The sequence below is a fragment of the Elaeis guineensis genome, chromosome 13, assembly GCF_000442705.2.
Source record: "Elaeis guineensis isolate ETL-2024a chromosome 13, EG11, whole genome shotgun sequence".
Taxonomy (NCBI): domain Eukaryota; kingdom Viridiplantae; phylum Streptophyta; class Magnoliopsida; order Arecales; family Arecaceae; genus Elaeis; species Elaeis guineensis.
Genome location: NC_026005.2, coordinates 19,164,476 through 19,181,832, shown reverse-complemented (window position 1 = coordinate 19,181,832; position 17,357 = coordinate 19,164,476).

The window sequence follows — 17,357 nt, the reverse complement described above, 5'->3', positions numbered from 1 at the left end:
CCGGTCGAGGAGGCCTTGCCGGGCCAGGAAGGCTCCTGGTTCCTGCCTTCCTGGTGGTCTTGCTCTTGCCTTGCCGCCTTGCCGGCCGTCGGCCGGGGAGGCCTTGTCGGACCGGAGAGACCGGGACAGCGGGACTGGTGGAGCCGTGGAGCGTGGACTTGGAGGCGGGGCGGGACTGGGACGTCGGAGGCGGAGCCGCGGAGACATGGAGGCGGAGCGCCGGAGGCCTGGAGGCGGCTCAGGCGGGACCAGGACGCCGGAGGCGGAGGCTGGATGCCTGAACCGGGATGCCGTCCGGAGGTGGAGGCTGGACCGCGATGCCGGGCAGCCGGATGCGAGCGAGCGCCGAGCGGGGGGCCTCCTGGGGGCGGGGGCCTAAGGCAAGGGCTTCGGTGGCCTTGCCCTTCAGCCGCTCCTGCTTGGTGTGTTTAATCGTACAAACTTTGGCATTTTTTTTTTCACGTGCTTAAACTAATCTTTTTAGTCATAATGTTTCTAATCTTTTATCTGATATGCGAGATGATAGCCGCAAACCTGAGAGAATAGAAACGAAATTCTCAGTCAACCAAGTCAACCGGCTGTCTCCGACGGACGAAGAGTTTTTTATCATATTAATATAATTTAAATTTTTTTTATTAATTTAAAATAAATTTTAATTTTTTTATTAAAATAATATAAAACTGATAAAACGTCATTTCAAATAGCATTTTTTTTGAGAAAACATCATTTGAAATGGTATTTCTCATCACAAAAAAAAATTAAAAATAATATTTTTAGAAACGCCATTTTCAATTACGTCTTTAGAAACGTCATTTTCAATGATATTTTTTTTCTCTTCATACCTGTGATATATATTTTTATATTTTTTAAATCAATTTTTTGAATGCAATATATTTTTTCATTATTATTTATATTTTTTTGTGCATGATATTATATTTTAAATTAATTTAAATAATTTTTTTAACGTGATATTTTTTTTAAATTTTTTTCGAGATACATTTGAAGATTATGACAAACCATATAGCATCCAAACACTTGAAATTAAACAAACAAAATATCTAAAACTCTGATATTAAATATTAAATCAAAAAAATATTAAATCTCACAAGGATGGCTGGTGTCCGTGGCCGTTTGGACCTTCTTACGAAGGTCCTTAACGGTCGCTCCTACTCCTGTGTTACCTGTGATGGCCTTTCTCTTATATCAGTGGACGTCTCTTGAGCATGCATATCAAGAATAATAGGTGCTGTTGGAGTATCTACGAACTGAGTGACCTCCTTAACTCCCTCATCTAGATCTAATGATGGATCTGTAACAAAAAGATCAGACCACTCAGATGAAGAGTCATGATGCCAACTCGGATCTGGTGCTGTCATCTAGGGCATGTAGGAAGATGAAGGTCCTGACATCCGTAGATCAAAAAGTAATGGCCTATGTCCAAATAATATTTCTAAGATTTTTTTTCCTCACCTTAACCTTCAGTCCATGATATATTTTATTTATATTTTTTAAACTAATTTTTTTTTATATGTGATATATTTTCTCATTATTTTTATATTTTTTAATGTATGATATTTTTTTTTAAACTAATTTAGATGGCTCTTTTAACGTAGCATTTTCTTCCTCAAATTCTTTTCGAGACACATCTGAAAATCATGACAAACCATATAGCATCCTAACACTTGAATTAAACAAGCAAAATATCTAAAACTCCGATAAAAATAATAATAAATAATATAAGATAGAACAAAAATATATAGTTTACATAAAAATCTCACAGTACTACAAATACTAAAAATACTAAGTCCTACAAGGACGTCGTGGTGCCCGTGGCTGCTTGTACCTTCTCACGAAGGTCCTCAACGGTCGCTCCTGCTCTTGTGTCACCTGTGATGGCCCCTCTCCTATAACAGTGGACACCTCCTAAACATGCATATCAGGAATAATAAGTGCTACTGGAGCATCTACGAGCTGAGTGACCCTCTCAACCTCCTCATATGGATCCAATGATGGGCCTGTAACAAAAAGATCAGACCACTCAGATGAGGAGTCATGATGCCAACTCGGATTCGGTGCTGTCATCTGGGGCATGTAGGAAGATGAAGGTCCTGGCATCTGTGGATCAAAAAATAGTGGCATATGTGCAGCATGTGACGATGATATCTGCAGAATACATAATGCTGGCATATCTGAAGTATGTGGTGATGGTGTATATCTCATATGTGGCGCATAGGATGCTCCAATCATCGTCAATATCCCTAAACATGATCTCTCCATCTCCTGTAGTATCCGGATCTGCTCGTCCTCATCAATCATAGATAGAGCATGACGAGTGTCCAACATAAGATCCGACAAATGATCAGTCTACATAACAAAAAAAAATAGCAATACATTATAGATCATAAAATAAAGATATAATGTAGCTATATAAAATATTTTGCATTAATGATGAGAAATAAAATGAAGACTTAATGAATTGAAATTAAATATAAAATTGATATAAGACATAATTTTCAAGGCCTTACCAATATGCGCATAGTAGAACTCTTACCCTCGTATCCTGAAACTGCATACCGAGACTGCTCGATGATCGATACTGTAATATTAAGAAACTAAGTCATGTAGTCCTCGATATATAGATGACCTCCCAATATATAATCACCATGAACTATATGATCTCGTTGTGCATTCCAAATGGTGATATACTGTGCATGTCAGATACACCAATCAATATGAGTTCTCCCTCATCGATCAATATGATGAGTCGCTGGCTGGTATCAAACTGCTCTAGAATGTCCTGAATCTGGCCAAACTATCATAGCACACGATCTGGAAGGTACCACTCCACCCCATCAAAATAAATAAGTGGCACCCTAGCAGTCCATATATCATGTCCATCCGTGCAACTCTGTTGTAATATGGACAATGTCTGATCTGTGTATGGCTCCCATAAAAACTGATAGAGTTAAAAATAAAATCGGATTAGTAAACTCATTTTTCAATAGACTATGAATACTATAAAATAATATTTGTATATAAATTAAAATTATCCATCTACGTGTATCAGTCAATGTATCCAGCTGATCTCTATAAACTCGTGACACCTTTATCGACAAATGGTGAATGTCAAATGCAACGTTCCATCTACTCAACAGTATATTCACATTAATTGAATTTCATCAGATTAAAAATAGTAGTAAGTTGCAAGTAATGAAATTAATATTTGTATATCTATATCCCCAAGGTACGTCTAATCTGAATGTAACATCAGGGTCATGCTGCTCTGATGGTATCTCAAGCAACTGTCTCCGCAATGGACTGATAATCGACATCCTCTCCCATGCCCAATTCTTGCCAATTCAAAAAAAATCATATATGGTATGTCCAATCAAAGCTATAATACAGTGTAAAAAAATAAAATTTGTGTATCTCATACCAGCAATAATACAAGATAACCTCGATCTCTGACTGATCTGCCGCAAAACCCCGACACATAGCCTTATACAAGTAAGCTAGTACTGCACTACCCCAACTATGCCTACGAGTAAAATCTAAATCCTCTAATAATGGTAAAAACATCAACTTCACCTTGTTCGATGAAGTATCAGATAAAAGGGTATCCTCTAGTAATCGCAGTACATAGCTCCTGACATACTATCATACTATCTCCTCTGGTGCATCATCTTCAATGTGAAAATGCTAATAATAATCATCCAAACACTCTATCCTCAATCATGAATGATCAAAAAACTGTGCATCAAACTGAAATCCTAATAATCGATAGCACATATCCTGCCACTTTGAAATGCTAAGAGTGGGATCAGCTCCTGTAACTACCTCATCATCAACTGATAGTCTGATGAGGACACTAACATCCTGTAACGTGATGGTCGCCTCATCGAATGGAAGATGAAAAGTATGTGTCTCTCAACGCCATCTCTCAAGTAAGACAGTAATAAAATCAACGTCCATCTGTATCCGCTCAATCTGATAGATTCCATAAAATCTCAGATATCATAAATAATCTATAACTCTATCTGGGATGTCTTCCGTCCTCCATATATCAGTATTGGCTCATCGTAATCGGAGGTGTCTGGGCTCCTGCAATATGATAGAATAATTAGATAATATGTATCTCTCAAACAAGATTTTCTTTACAAAAATATAAATAGTAAGAATAGAATACTTACATTGCTATCTATGATGGCCTATAAGCAATGGATCTCCTGCAATGTAAGAATACTACGGTCTCGAAGGCTCGGATGCCATCCTTTATAAGCCGTAACACACTAATGACTTTAAAACAATAACATACATCCCAAGTGTATTAAAGCATGAGAAATATGATACTAATTCATTTCATGATAAATATAACTCTGCAATCATACATAGAACAATGAATAGAATAATACATAATTTTAAACATAGATTACATAACAGTTCAACCATCAAAAATACATAAAATAATACATAACTCTAAAAATACATAAAATAATACATAACTCTTTAATGTCTTCTACTATTTGAAGTTGATGTGTGTGGAAGTAACCTAAGATAGCGACGATGATCATGATCCTGTTCCTTATAAATGTCACAATGATTCTTGCTTCTTATTTGTCTATCATCCATCTCATTTCATAGCCTTGTTGACTTTGACCTACCTTTCTGCTTAGGTCTCAAACGATGATGATCAGGAATACATATATACAAGTGTGTGGACATTCAATAGTCTGTTAAAAATTATGTCTTAAAGTCAATCGTTTGACGATTGTGCTAATTATAAATATATATGAATTGATCAATAATAAAAGTTATTTGACCTTTTTCATCACAAGGTTACATCTTCTGACAAACTCCTACATTATGATGAAGTCCTTAGAACTACTTAGATCGATAAAAGAGAATTTATCGTATAGTTCTTAAATTGATTCGCAACCAAACGATACGCTATTACTAGGACGATAGCGATATCAAGTGTAGATCGTTGTGTGTCATATGCATTCGTTGTCCTCGTAACCAAATAGTATGAAAATATTAGTATGACATGCAGATGAGATATAAGAGTACATCATCACAGAACGTGACCAACTGCAGAGCACTCTACTGTCAAGAGTAGCTCACGAAGGGTATGAGTATAAGTATCCCTCCGATCTGTGATCATCACGATGATTTGTAAGCGGCTCACTGTATTTTGATGTCAGACTATCTGAGTTTATAATTCAATAACGAAAGGTTTCTGGGTGCAGTCAAATACTTATCAAGTCGGTACGTGAGTCAAGATGAGATTGATCTCTCCGAATTAGTAGGAGTTAATATATCAATGTATTTCAATTTAATAAAACCTGAGCTCGGATAATCCATATGATAGATTTGAAAGATTGGAATATAATGTGAATGACGTATCTAGATGATAAAAAGAGAGATGAGATCCACAGAAAGGAGAGAAAAGAATCCATCTTCACGGGAATATTTTCTATTGACAGTTAAATCCTAGATCATCCTCGAGCATTAGGGTCAAAGGGATGAATTATACGATAACCATACACCAATAGATTCTTGAATGTTGCTTCGCCATCATTGGACCTATCCGGATGTCGGGTTACCATTACTAGATGGTTATATCGATTGGTTTAAAAATTTATTTTTGTACTATCGACTTAGGTTCAAACCTATGAGGTCACACTCAAAAAAAATTTCTGACTCATTATATTGTTGATCAACAATTGAGAATCGTTCAAGGCCTTAATCGTCAATTTGATTGATATTTAACCTTATGCAAAAGTTACAATAAATTTATTCATCAAGTATTAGTGAATTAATGATGGATTAATTAGTAATTAAATTACTGATTAGTTCAATTTTGATTGAACAAAGAGGATTAAATAAAATCTAATTAAATTGAATTCAATTAGGTTTAACCTGATTAGGTTATGAGATGACCTATTCACTAAGAAAGAATTATTCGTGATTTGATCAGGATTTTGATTCAATTAATTTTTAATTTGATTAAAATTTGATTAAAAATTTATGAACCTAATTAGATTAGATTTTATCTATTTTATTTGGGCTAAACCAGATATGATTTGGTTTGGACTCAAATAAGGAAATTAAGAGTCCATATTGGAATGGACTCTTCTCCCTTGCGCATCAAAACTTGGATGCCATTTTTCTCCATGCACAAAATTATTTTGCATGAGATTTTTTTTATGCCAAAGAGTCCTTCCCCTTTTCTTTCTCAGGTCCAAAATTGGATGATATCTGATTTTATTTGGTATGTTCAAATATGATTTGAATTGGATGCCATATAGATAATGTTTGACATTATCTACAAAACCTTGCTGCCAACTTATTTTTTTTTCCTTATCTGTGTAACATTTTGAGGAGGTTTTCATTGTGAGAAATTAGTTGGAAAATTGATTTATTGTGAAAAATTATGGGAAGGAGTATCCCATATTTTTTGGGGCATGTATTGGCTTGGAATTGTGAAGAGAAGCGACATCTTATAAGAGTCCATGATCTCTAGGACTTTTCACCCTACTCCTTACACGCCTAATAAAAAGAGATTTTATTTTTTGTTTTGTGCATGTAAGAGGCCAGAGAAAAGGGCTTTCATGATGACAAGTCCTTGGGCATGGGTTCATGGTGTGAAAAGAGAAGGAGAGTCCTTTCTCTTTGGGTGTGTACAAAAAATCTAGTTTCTAGGATTTTGGTCCTTTAGGTTTGGAAAGAGAGAAAAAATAAGAAAAAAAATATTTTCTTCTTCATCTTTCTTTCATCTCTTCATTTTCTCCAAAAGTCTATCTTCAATCTCTGGAAAGATTTCAGAGATTTGAAGAAAGGATCCAGATCAGTCAAGGAGAAGATCTTCGTGCGAGCTAGCACTTTCGAGAAGACCGATCAGATCAGGATTTCGAGTGGACTTTTCATAGAGGTCGGATGTATGTACGGTTATAAGCAACTAACAATGATCTTTTTTACTATATCTCTCAGCAGTGGTGATCATCAATCCATACTCAGGTATCGAGTTTTTAACTCAGATAGGTATAGATTTGATCTACCGCTTACATCCATGCATGCAAATTTTATCATATGATTATTTTAGATTTTATATGCAACATATCATATCATAGATCCTAGAATAGATTGATTTGATAATTAGATCATATGCATGTTAGATTAATATAATTAATCTATTTGTCTTTCGCTGTGTTTTATTTCAAAAATTTTAAAATACATACATGAAATCACCTACATTTTCCAACAGTGGTATCAGAGCCTAAGTTCGTTATGACATGTTGTATGTACATATTAAATCTAAAATTTTAATTTTAGTTAGATCTGATATGTGATATTTTGATCTAAATTTAATTAATGATTGATCATACAAACTGATATAAGATTATCTTGCTGTAAGGTTTACCCCTTATAGTGAATAGGTTGTCCTAATTTATGCTGATCTTTAATAAAATCTGATTTCATATGTTGTATGTGATATTTATAATCTAATTTAGATGTGATCTAAGATTGTGATCAGATCTGATGTAATTTAAATTAGATCTAAATTCATGCATATATGATATGTGATTAGATTAGATGATCCGATTAGCAAGTACTTGGATTCGGTTGATCACCAGACCGTCCGATCATAGAAGCAAGAAAAGTTTGAAGGTCCTCTCTTTCTATTCGATGGAGTGCTCTTATGACGTGTAGGGATATCATGTGATTAGATCCCATGCAGAAGAATGCGAAAGAAAGAACATATTTTTTTGCAAAACCCTAGATCTTGAAACCCTAGGTTTATTATATGTGATATAAAGTTATATGAAAAATAAAAGCATCTAATCTATGTGATTAAAATTATTTTAATCATGAGAAAATAAAATTTTGAATCATAAAAAATTTAGATATGATCTAAAAGATATTTATGATTAATTTTATTTTAGTATTATGCAAGATTTTTTAGCTTGCACAATTACTGAGCCGATCCAGTTTTAAACTGAGTTGATCTAGTTCCTTTGTGTAGCTGACTCAAAGTTAATTGAGTCGACCTAGTTTCAAAATAGAAAATCTTTACATAAAATTTGTTGTAAATTATTTACAAAATAAAAAATTAAAATTATTTCAAACCTAAACCTAAACCCATGTTGATGCTGAAATTTAATTAAGAATTAAGTGTAGAATCAATTAGATCTAGAATTATGATTTAAAATCTAATGACATTACATAAAATATGGGGGCATGGGTTAGCTCAGATCAAGTCTTCTTAATTGGGGTAGACCTAAGGTTAGAATGAAAGAGTTAATAAACTATGTAGAAAAATTAATTAAATCTAACCAAACGTTGAATTAGATTAAATCAGAGTTTCTCTAGAATCAATACAATAGTTGTAGATGGTCAAATCCATGTCTTTGATTAGACCAAATGGACCTTGATTGTGGCTCAATGGTTGAATCTGAATCATCAGGTTAGTCAAATCAAAATTAATTAATCAATTGATATCTAAGGTAAGTTTGATATTTCGATCGGTGGTTTTTAATTGGGAACGGCTTATCTGATCATTTTGATAGTATCTAAGGCAAGCTTAGCAGACCCTCCCACCGATCTCTCTTATCTGACCAATTTGATGGATTGTATTTTGATTAAACCGCTAAGTGATTCGAGTTGATCCATGCTATTAAGGTTGATCAGTGTGACTGTTCTAGGTGCTAGTTTGATCAGCATGACCCTAATTCGATTAAGTGACTTGGTGAAGTCAGTGGGAGGATTGTCGTATACTGATTGATCTCTTCTTCTCTCTTCTCTAAATTGATTAAATTTTTTAAATTATTAGGTCTCTAAAATGAGCTGGTTATGATGATAATTAGATCATAGTCTCCCATTAAGTTGGATGATAATTGGTCCATTGGTATGATGATCATTGGAGGTCCAAAGGTCTGGTGCTCATCTGCTATTGAAATTATCTTTCACAATATAATGACTAGTCGAGTCTCTCCGTTAAGTGGTCAGATAATCAGACATGATTATTTGATAGTTGGATTCGTAAGTATAATCATATTAATGGTTGGATCTAACTAGGACTTGCAGAAAAGATCAAAATCAACTGAAAAGTTATTTGGGGTTAAATCAATTACTAAAAATTATTTACTGAAATAATTGGTTAAGAACCTATCGATAGATGTACACAGATGTGTTAGTTAAAGTTGGACTCGTACGCAATCTGTGTGGACTCGTACGCAATCTGACAAAAGAGTCTGAGGTTAACCTAATCTGGCAGAGTCCCTTGATCCGAACAGACTAAGAAAAAGAAATCAGCAAAGGATTGTCGGACAAGGTACTTATATGATAATATCTTGTGATTTCTCTATCTGTGACTTACTATTTAGGTATTGAATATCAGAAGTATATATAAATTGTTGCAATGACTTCAAGTTAGTCTAAAGTTTGAAAACCGCAAGAGGTTCCTGAACATTGAAGCTGGAAGTTATGTTTCAATCCTAATTTTAGGAATCGTTAAGCTTATTTTCAATTCTAACAATATCTTTTTAATGATTGTCACTATTGTCTAATGATTTTTGTGATATCATTATGAATGATGTCAAAATCATATTAGACAACTAAGAAATGATATTTATACAGTCTATTATTGTAATGTACACATCAATCAAACACTTTAAAATAGATAATGTCATGCATGACTACTTTTGGCATTGAAGGCTCGATCATATAAACAAAATTAAGATCAACAGGAGATAATTTTTAAAATCAATGATTATGAATCATTATCAACCTGCCAATCCTATCTTCTTAGTAAGATGACCAAGTCAATTTTTACTGAAAAAGATAACAAGCCAATGATGTTCTGAGTCTGATACATACTGATGTATTGGATCTACAAATATGTTTGCCATAAATTTGAATTATTTAAAATATTTAAATAATTTTATAATAAGGTAGAAAAATAAATTGAAAAGAGCATTAAAACTCTTCGATCAGACTAAAGAGGAGAATATCCTTCCAGTGAATTTTTGATATATCTAAAAGAGAATTGAATTCTATCTTATTGGAATCAACTTTGTTAGACATAGTTCGATCCATGATGGGGCTTACAAATATGTTAGTCTTCTTTTAGGATTATACTCTTAAGACTACTTGTCATGTTCTCAACTGGATTCCGAATTAATCAGTTGTAAAGACTCCATATGAGATATGGACTAGATATAAGCCGATACTTCCTTACCTTAGGGTTAGGAGTGTTTGTTTAATATCAAGCATTTGCAGATCGATTAGCTTGGATCTCCGTCCTATATATATTATTTTGTAGGATACTCCAAAGAATCTAGGGGATATAACTTCTACCATGTTAAAGAACAAAAGTTGTTCAGCATTTCTTTTAAAAAAGGAGTATCTTGGTAAAGATACCTATGCCTTTAATGTGAAACTTATGAAGTTCGATAGGTAGAAAAACCGACATAATCCAGTGAACCCATAGAACCAAATTTGATTAGCTCAAATCTAGAATCCATTGTAGAGGCACCATTAAGGAGATCCGATGGAGTACCACGTCCGTCGGATAGATACTTCAGTTTCGAGACGTAATCCTGTTGAACTCGATGAGAACAACAAGGATTTGATCACGTACATGGATGCCATACAGAGGTCTGACTCTGATTAGTGGCTTGAAACCATAAAGTCCGAAATAGAGTCCATGAAGATCCAAGGTGTATGGACACTCGTTGATCCACTCGAAGGGATAAAATCCATAAGATGTTAGTAGATCTTCAATAGGATCAAAGGGCATAAACGAGAAGGTAAAGACCTATAAAGCTCATCTAGTTGCCTAAGAATATTGCCAACATTATGGTATTGACCATAACGAGATAATTTTCTCCTATGGCAATGCTAAATATTTCGAAGTTGGAACATGTATTTTAATAAGTGATCAAAATACATAGCTTCGTTAAGAACGAAGATAAACCCTACAAATACAAATGGATTAATAATTCTATGAGTGTATTACTTATTTTGTATGTGAATGAAATTCTCTTAATTAGGAATGACATTCTTCACATTACAGAGAATAAAGATTTCGCTGTTATCATTGTTCTCCATAAAAAACTTAAAAAAAGTATCTCTTATCCTAGGGATGAAGATCTATAGTGATAGATCTAAGAGGCTGCTTGGATTATCTCAGTCCAATATACATAGTGTGTTTATCTGTAGAAATTGTTCTATCATGTTCACCATGTATGGGATCGGATATGGTATACTCACTATGATAGTGAGTAGATACCTGTAAGATCCGAATAAAAATCACTAGAAGGTTATCTTTAAATATTTGAGAAATACTGAGGACCGGTGACTCAGTTATGGAGAATCTGACTTAAAACTTGTAAGAGTATGATTCCAATTTTTAGTTGAATATAATAATAGTAAGAATATGTTAGAATACATCCTTACCCTAAATAATGGAGTAATCTGTTGAAAAAATTTTAAGCAGCAATTCAATTTGCGAGGCAAAATGAATTACAGCATCTGATGCTTGTAAGGAAGTCATGCAATTGTACAAGTTCACTAATAAACTAGGAGTGACACCCTCCAATGGTGGTCCTATTGTATTGTACAGCACTGGAGCCATAGCTCATGCCTTGAAGCCAAAGTTTTATTAGCTTACCAAGCATTTTGTATCGCTACCATCTTATTTAAAAAATCTGTTAAGGTGACGTCAACTTTAGAAGATCAACGAAAAAAAAAATCTGACCAACCCATTTACTAAAGCCTTAGTATTTAGGAGTTCTAAGATGATAAATCGAAGATAGGTATATGATACTATATTGATTGACTTTAGTTCAAGTGAGAGTTGTTGGGAATTATGTCCTAAAATCAATCATTTGACGATTGTGCTAATTATAAATATATATAAATTGATCAGTAATAAAAGTTATTTGATCTTTTTCATCACAAGATTACATCTTCTAACAAACTCCTATATTGTGATGAAGTTCTTAGGACTATTTAGATCGATAAAGAAGAATTTATCACGTAGTCCTTAAACTGGTTCGGGATCAAACGATACGCTTTTACTAGGATGCTAGCGATATCAAGTGTAGGTCATTGTGTGCCATATGTGTTGGTTGTCTTCATAGCCAAATAATGTGGAGACACTGATATGGCATGTAGATGAGATATAGGAGTGCATCGTCACGGAACGTGACTAACTGCGGAGCACTCTGTTGTCAAGGGTAGCTCACAAAGGGTATGGATATAAGTGTCCCTCCGATCTGAGATCACCACAGTAATTTGCAAGCAACTCACTGTACTTTGATGCTGGACTATCTGAGTTTATAATTCAGTGATGGAAGGTTTCTAAGTGCACTTAAGTATTTGTCAAGTTAGTGCGTGAGTCAAGATGAGATTCACCTCTTCGAATTAATAGGAGTTAATGTATCAATGTATTTCAATTTAGCAAAATCTGAGCTCGGATAATCTATGTGATAGATTTGAAAGATTGAAATATAATATGGATGACTTATCTCGGATTGACAGTTAAATTTTAGGTCATCCTCGAGCATTAGGGTCAAAAAGATAAATTTTACGGTAACCATACGTCAATAGGTTCTTGAATGTTGCTTCACCATCATTCGACCTATCCGGATGTCGGATCACCATTGTTAGATGGTTATATCGATTGATTTAAAAATTTATTCCTGTACTATAAGCTTAGATTCGAACCTATGGGGTTACACTCAAAAGAAATTTCTGACTGATCATATAGTTGATCAACGATTGAGAATCGTTCAAGGACTTAATCGTCAATTCGATTGATGGTTAACTTTATGCAGAAGTTGCAATAAATTTATTCACTAAGTGTTAGTGAATTAATGAAAGATTAATTAATAATTAGATTACTGATTAGCTTAATTTGATTGAATAAAGAGGATTAAATAAAATCTAATTGAATTGGATTCAATTATGTTTGACCTGATTAGATTATGAGATGACCTAATCACTAAGGAAGAATTGTCCCTGATTTAGTCATAACTTTGATTCAATCAATTCTTAATTTGATTGAGATTTGATTAAAAATTTATGAACCTAATTAGATTGGATTTTATCTATTTTATTTAGATTAAACCAGATGTGATTTAGTTTGGATTCAAATAAGAAAATTAAGAATCCATATTGGAATAGACTCTTCTCCCTTGTGCACCAAAACTTGGACATCACTTTTCTACACGCACAAAATTATTTTGCATGAGATTTTTTTTTGCCAAAGAGTGCTTCCCCTTCTCTTTCTCACATCCAAAATTGGATGAGATCTAATTTTATTTAGTATGTTCAAATATGATTTAAATTGGATATCATATAGATAATGTTTGACATTATCTACCAAATCTTGCCGCTAACTTATTTTTTTCTCCTTATGTGTGTGATATTTTGAAGAGATTTTTACCATAAAAAATTAGTTGGAGAATTGATTTATCATGAAAATTTATGAGAAGGGACGTCCTATATTTTTTAGGGCATGTATTGGCATGAAATTTTGAAAGGAAGCGACATCTTGTAAGAGTCAATGATCTCTAGGACTCTTCACCCTACTCCTTACATGCCTAATAAAAAGGGGTTTTATTTTTTGTTTTGTGCATGTAACAGGCCAGAGAAAAGGGCTTTCATGGTGAAAAATTCTTGGGCATGGGTTCATGGCATGAAAAGAGAAAGAGAGTCCTTTCTCTTTGGGTGTGCAAAAAACCTAGTTTTTAGGATTTTGGTCCTGTGGGTTTGGGAAGAAAGAAAAAATAAGAGAGAAATTATTTTCTTCTCCATCTTTCTTCTACCTCTTCATCTCTTCCAGAAGTTCATCTTCAATCTCTGAAAAGATTTCAGAGATTTGAAGAAAAGATTCAGATCAGTCAAGGAGAAGGTCTTCGCGCAAGCTAGCACTTTCGAGAAGATCGATCAGATTGGAGCTTCGAGTGGACTTTCCGTAGAGGTCAGACACATATACAGCTGCGAGCAACCAACAAAGATCTTCTTCACCATATCTCTCAGTAGTGGCTATCATTGATCTGTGCTCAGGTATCGAGTTCTGAACTCAGATAGATATAGATTTGATCTACCGCTTACATCCATGCATGCAGATTTTATCTTGTATTATTTCAGATTTTATATGCAACATATCATGTCATAAATCTTAGAGTATGTTGATTTGATGATTAGATCATATGAATGTTACATTAATATGATTAATCTATTTGTCTTTCACGATATTTTATTTTAAAAATTTTGAAATACATGCATGAAATCGCCTACGTTTTTCAACATAGTTTTTATGTGGTAATGGATAAAATTTACTACTCCAAGCATTTACGTATGCCGCAACTATATATGCATCATCCACGAATCTACTAAAGTATACAGCAATTTTTCGGTACACAGCTAAAATGTGTGAACAAAAATATCTATAGATGCTCCACTTTCCATAAGAATATTTTCTGTCACTTAAAGTCACAGTTTGAAAATTTTCTCTACCTCTTAGCTCTGCACTTACTCTCCTCATAAATACTTCATATATGCCTCGTTGGATATTGAATGCTGTTACAGTATGCTAGTTAGCTTTAACTTGATCTTCTGCAATCTTAATTGTAATATGAGGAGTAAAAAATCTATTTGGATTCTCCTACACATCTTGAAGCTTGGGCACGTCTCATATTAAAATATTTCACAAGACGGTAAAATATCATTTGAACACAAGCTGTAATTGACACATTTCTAGCTCCTCGTAAGACACTGTTAAAATTCTCTGATAAATTTATAGTTAAAACACCATAGTGCATGCCAGCATTATGTACCAATATCCACTTCTCTGATTTCAACTCAGACAGCCAACTCCAAGCTTCTACATTTATTGTCTTGATCCTACCCATGATAAAATCGAGCTTGCAAATTTGATGAGTGCTCTCTACTTGCCATATTGCTCTTTTGAGCTGTGCATTTTTAAAATGAATATTGAAATTACTACAAATATGTCTCAGGCAGTATCGACGATAGGCACGTGGTGGACTCCATCCAATAGACTCAACTATAATAGCATTCAATATACCTGGATATCTGTCAGAAATTAGACATATTCTATTTCTATCTTGTGTAGCATGTATCTTGAGCCGGAAAAGAAACTAACTCCAACTAACAGTCATCTCTTCATCCACAATTACATATGCTAAGGGATAAATCTCATTCTCTACATCAACTCTTGTTGCAGTTAGTATCTTATCTTTAAACTTTCCATACAAGTACGTGCCATCGATGCTGATCACAGGACGACAGTGCCTCCAACCCTGGATGGATGGTTGAAAAGTTTAAAAAATATAATTTAAAATCCGCACATCGAAATTTTCAATTGGAAAGAAATTTCATGAAACAACAGTGCCAAAATTTACATTTTGGAGTGCAGCCACATAATAGGGTAATTTTGCATAAGATGGTTCTCATTTTCTATAAATATCAACCAATGCCTTTTATTTTTCACACCATGCTTTCCTGTATAACATTGTATATTGAAATTGCTCATTAACAACTGCCACAATAGCTTCAACTTTAACATCTGGATCTTTTTCAACCAAATATCAGACTAGTGTGCCAATCATCCTTCTACTGACATGTTTGTAGTCTCGACTCAATTTCGTAAATAAACAAGTATGACAACTCTCATATCTTGTGATCTGAAAATATTCATATTTTTTCAAAATTACAGCACGAAGCCTCCATTTATATTTTTGTTCAGTATGTGACGATGCACATCGTATGAACCATAACTTTGAATGTGATTGAACTACATTATATGTCCGATGCTTCTAAATGTGATAAAGATCAACAGCTCTCTTTAGCTCATCTTTACTCTGAAACATCAGACCTATAGAAAATTCAGTCATCGAGGAGTTCCAAAACTGAGAGTCAGAGTTCAATCTTTGACTAGCACTAATACCATCATCTTGATCTAAATTTAAATTATTAAAAAATTATGAAGATTCATGCAAACGAGATTCAGATTCTCGTACATTATCATCTTCATGAAAATGAGGTTCAAGTTCTCCTACAATATCAGGCTGATTATCTTCATCACCATCTTCATCTTCATCATTGTTACTATCCTCATCAAGCCATTCTTTATCAGCCCCATTCTCATCTGATTCAAAATCTTTGTTATCAGAATTTATTCTAGTGTTGACCCAATCATCATCTCCCATTTGAGTATCGTATCTCATACTTACTGCTATTTCTAGCATAGAAGAAATCATTATAGACAAAATCACCATGTGAGAAGTTACTATAGGACTTTGAATAATTGGACAATTAAGGCCAACAATATTAGAATGCTGTTATGCAAACATGACCTCAACATTAATGGTTCGCACCATTAGACTTACGAAAGGTGAAGAAGGTACAGAGATATTGTTCTCTTGAGTTAAAAGCCTACTAAAGTATCCAAACCTCGGTACCATTATTTAAGTAATTTTTTTAGTAAAGGGTACATCTTTCTTTTCAATATATCGATATTTTGAAAATTTCAAAGAGAATGTTAGTATTTTTTGAACATCTTCATCATCATCAATTGAAACTAAGATATACTTACTCTATATTAACTGTCCCGATAAATTAGAAGATCTCCATTTTAATTTGATTTCATATTTTTCTTTATCTATAGGAATATCACTGTATAGATGATCCAATAATTCTTGACGTGATAATGATGAAAATAGTCTAACCATCAGACTTACAGACTGACTGTACTGCATGCCATATTCATCATTTTCTATTGTGCCATCATAATACAATAGTAGACGAACCCGAGCATTGATCATTTTCTTAAAAAAATATGATAATATTAAAATTAAAATATTTAATATTAATAATTATTTTAATAAAATAGCTTACATAATAAATGCATTCTATCATCAACTAATAGATAAAGATAGGTCCTATTCCATTCAAAAATTGTATTAATTGTATAGGTAATTACAGTAATCAAACGATATGCAATAGGATTCGAGAGAAATTTCGATAGTATTTTCTCTTAGTTCTCCCCACACGACTAGAGATGTGTGAAGAGAACTAAAAGAAAATACTATTCAAAATTTCTCTCGAATCCTCTGCATATTGTTTGATTACTGTAATTACCTATAGAATTAATTATAATTCTCAAACCATCCAAACTGGACAGTCAATTAATCAATGTACATAATTCTCTCATCCGTATAAAAATATATAAATATACGGATATAATAGAATATGTATATTAATCAAGATATGGATCTACGGTTCTATGCAATGCACTATTTTTAAATTTTTTAATCAAATTTTTA